Below are 4,416 nucleotides of genomic sequence, written 5' to 3' on the forward strand. Positions count from 1 at the left end.
AACATGCAATAAATTAGCTTCTTGCTCTTGGCCAGGCCCAAAGATTTTCGGTCTTGCTTTTCGGGCCGTTTTCTTTAATTTTCGCCTGCTGTTTTGGCATTGAGTTTGGTTATAAATTTTCCCCGTTCGCTTCATTTATCAGGGGGTGTGTGTGTGTAGCTGTGTGTTTTGTTTTCGGGCCAGGAAATCAATAAACATGTGGCTGGGCTTACAGCGTGCTCCCACCACCGCCACCGCCACCGCTGCCAGCCAAGTGCTCCTCCTAATTCCATTTTGACAGCAATTAATCAGGACCTCGCGCTTGCGTGCAATTAGTGTTGCTATAAAACGCCATAAATTGTTTTATGCTGCCTCCTAATGGGAACTTGAGGAAGAACCGGAAGAGAAACCCTTTACGAGGCTCGTGCATGAAAAATTCAAATCACTTGATTAGTGGCAATTAATTTGGCCAACGCCATTGCATAAATCACTCCGCCAGCCAACAGACGGACATGTCATAGGACCTAGCCTTTCAAGTCCTAAAGAACTAAAGAGCGTCGAGTTTATGCCATTTAGAGGCAACGATTAAATCCTGAAACACTATCTGGACTCCCAGATAGAGCTACCCCTATGGGGATTACCTTTACAAAGTCGCGATTTTATCACTGTATACACGAGCACTCGTAAGTTCACAACTTTGTGGAGCAGGGCCCCTTGTTTATGGCCCTAGTTATGACTGGTGTTAATGGCTCTTTTGCGTGCCCCAACTGCTAGTCGTTTTGGCCCTGCCTACCTTTTGGCTTTTACACAAAGAGAAACAGTAGAAGAGTATGGCCTAGTATTGGTAGCAACAAATGGTAGAACTATTTCTGTTATTTTTCCAGTGGCCCTTTGGCCCGTTCAATTTGTAACTAATAGAATTGTCACTCACATATCGCAGACATCTGTGGGATAGCCTTCTCCAGACTTATCCATTCAGCCAGGTCCTCGGAGCAGGCGCCATCACTCACCGCAATTGTGTTGTGTGACAAGTGAATTTGTCATTGGCTGCTCAAGTTGCCTGGTTTGAAACAAAGCCAAGGCCGGGCTACATCTAATGGCTCTAACCAGCACAGAGGTAGAGACATGGGAAAATTTGAATTTATGTTAGGGCCAGTTTTCTTTCACACGGGGGGTGGGGGAGAATACTTTCATTTGGAGCCTGCCACAAAGCATTTCCGCTTTGTGGCACACACATAATGCAGAAAGCCCCAGTAGCGTCTGTGTGTTGTTTGGTCCTTGCTCCTGACAATGAGTGATGTTTTTCTGTGTGTGTGGGCCTTGGTCAACAACCAGTATGCGGCTTGGCATCATGATGGATAGCCGCATATTAACTGTCTAATGCATATTGCAATTACAGCATTTTGGTGGTCTATTAGTTAATAGCCATCTGGTGTGCGGGAAGTCATCTGAGAGGACGGGAGGTTGTTAAGTTAATTGCCAAATATCTTATCTCGAGAACAGGCTTGTCGCATGCGAGATAATATATCACGACAAGTAAAGCAATTAATTAAAGACATTTATGCGTGTTTGACAATATTTTAAGTTTTTATTCTGGTTAAAATAAAATAAGTTTAAACTTTTAACTGAATATTTTATGAATCGTTACAGTGCGCACGCCCATTGAAGATTTTGCCCCGCCCCCCTCCCTTCGTCATGCCGTTATTATATACCTTTTGGCGGACGCGTCGTCGAAGCCTCTTTAGCTCAGTGGTAGAGCGTTGGTCTCGTAAACCAAAGGCCGTGAGTTCAACCCTCACAGGAGGCAACTGTGCTAAATGTAATATTTTTATTTACTTTTATTTATTTTTAATTTTAAAAACTATTTTTTATAAATTAAAATAGTTTAAAAATAATTTAAAAATTTAGATCTTAAAATATATTTTTTACAATGGCTGGGTATTTATTTTTTTACAAGGAGAATCTGAGATAGTGACTCATGATCTTCTATCTATATGTAGGTATATATTTCTCACAACCCTTGTTTTTTCTCTTAAATTTGACTCTCTCTCGCTATTTTTAGCTCTCAATTAACAAAATCAACAAACTCTCTCCTTGCTTTGGCTTGTATAGAGCATTGGGCAGCCCAGTTCTCAACGCCTCTTTAGCTCAGTGGTAGAGCGTTGGTCTCGTAAACCAAAGGCCGTGAGTTCAACCCTCACAGGAGGCAACGTTGAAAATGCTATTATTTTTTTTTATTTTTTTATTTATTTAAATTATTATATTTATTTTATAATGTCTGGTATTTATGTATATGGTATGGTCTTTTGTTGTTTTCTCCCCCAAAAATTCGTTCAAAGGCGTCATAACAATAGTTATTTCGCCTCTCTTGGCCCGAAGTGTTATTTTATGACTACTATTGCGTTGCGCACGTGTAGACCTTTAAAACTTACGGCAAATAAGAGTTGTAAACAGGGTTTCGGGACCTCTATGGTGAATGATGCGGTCATTATGGCCATGTAGCTGCGTGAGAAGTTGGCCGAGTGATGAACATATGTGTACGTGAAATGAGAATGTATCCCGAAATTCTTGATAAAATGTGGCACTCTCTTGGCTGAATATTTTTTGGCAAAAACTACACTTGAATAAAATCAGCATACTGCTAATTGAACCGTATCCAGTTTATCTAGGTAATTTCCGTAATAGGGTTATCATAACTATTGTTTATGGATTTGGTTAGTCTATGATTAGGTTACAAGTAGATATGAATTCATTAATTTAATATAAATATTGATTTTTGTATTTTGACATTTAATATGTAAATCATCTGGATTAGAGTTTTCTATTTAAGACGTCCTTAAAGCCTATGCCCCGACCTATGTTGCACCATTTTGTATTAATAAGACATGACGATGACACTCCTGATGATGAGGCCTTGTGCCTTTTGTTGGCCAGCCTCCAAGCCTCCAGCAGTCTTCTGAGTTACCTGGCCAAGGGACCGCTTTTCTCCGCCGGTTGAAACTAATTGAAAATGACAGGGTGACTGCCGCACAGCGAGGTCCTTTTGTGGCCTGGTGCCTCCTCATGATGGCTGAGAACCGGGAAAATGTTAATCAACGGGGCCAACTTGACTAAGGCAAAATCAAATCAAGGTAATTTAGCGTAAGAGACAAAAAGGCATCATTTCATTTGCCAGGCTCAGAAATCGACAACACATCCTGCCACCTTTGAAGGCCCCCAGCGAGTGCGTGTGTGGATGGGTGGCAGGGTGGATGTATTACCCGTATATATAATATATATAAGTATGTACAGCACGAAGTATTTTCTCTGTAATTTATATGCGCAGAGCAGATACCAAAATTGACTGCTGCTGCCAAGTTGACTGCTGTCTTACCTCATTCTGGACCCGCAATTTGCATATTGTGTACATCTTGAGTTCGCACAGTCAATAACTGCCAGATCCAGATCCAGCCCCCATCCACATCCATGGCATCTAGAAAAAATACTCGCTTGTTGCTTAGTATGCAGGTGGCATACCACCTGCTCATCGGGTTCGTATCCTGCTAGCCTGGGCTGGCTTTTAGGCAGTGCATTTCCGATTGGCGCCAACTTTCGTTTCGTCTCCTTCGCATCCGTGCCCAGCCCGGCCCGTCCCGTCCGGGCCATTTTTATTGGTATACCTTTCTCCAAAGCTCTCAAGTACACACTTCAACACGCACAAGCATCAAAATAAAGAGAAAGAGGAAAATTGCGAAAAACAAGAAAGCATTTTCCCTTTTAATTTCAGCATTTCTCGGTAGCCCCCGTGCTCGTTGCACGTTTTGTTGCCCAGGACCTTTGGCTGGATCCCTCACAGACCTCACAACGTTACAGCCCCTACAGCCGAGTAACCCACTGTTGCCTGTTTTGAATTTAAAAGAATGAGGAATTGTTCGCTGACTCTTTAATGGACGCCTCCATTCATCTCGGGGCCCTCGACTTCCAGCTATTTATACACATTTTTGTTCCTGTCAACTTTTTCAGGCTGATATTTGCTGCCCCAACCCGCTCCTCAAAAACTTTTGTTTGCCATTGTTTGTCGTCTTATGTTGCTGTGTTTTTTTTTTGTCTTTGTAGGTCGTCCGACTGTTTGTTTTATTTTCAATGTACAATGTATATTTGATTCTTTTATGATTGTGTTTGCATTTGTGTATTTTTATTTGTTTAGCCGTCAATTTTAATGAGCTGTCGCAAGACGACGCTGGCAGTTCATAACTTTTATTCGCCGCTATCAATGTCAGGCAATTTGTTTTGCGACCAAAATAATTTATTCATTGGATTTAATAATGCAGCAGCAAATAACGAAAATTGTGTGCCCCCGCCATAGAATACCCTATTAATCAGTGGTGGGCTGTAAAGTAGAAAGACCTCCTGAAGGGAGACACCCTCACCTGGTGGCCCAAATTAAGGATACCTGGG

The 4,416-nt window shown here is 41.8% G+C and overlaps 2 non-coding genes across 2 annotated transcripts; both read left to right on the forward strand.

The window, feature by feature from the left end:
• The first annotated feature begins 1,714 nt into the window (after positions 1-1,714).
• On the forward strand, positions 1,715-1,786 carry TRNAT-CGU (transfer RNA threonine (anticodon CGU)). Its single transcript has one exon. It is a non-coding gene; the product is annotated as a tRNA-Thr (tRNA).
• Positions 1,787-2,116: 330 nt separating this feature from the next.
• Positions 2,117-2,188, forward strand: TRNAT-CGU (transfer RNA threonine (anticodon CGU)). Its single transcript has one exon. It is a non-coding gene; the product is annotated as a tRNA-Thr (tRNA).
• The last annotated feature ends 2,228 nt before the right edge of the window (positions 2,189-4,416 follow it).

Source organism: Drosophila bipectinata, chromosome 3R, assembly GCF_030179905.1.
Source record: "Drosophila bipectinata strain 14024-0381.07 chromosome 3R, DbipHiC1v2, whole genome shotgun sequence".
Lineage (NCBI taxonomy): Eukaryota > Metazoa > Arthropoda > Insecta > Diptera > Drosophilidae > Drosophila > Drosophila bipectinata.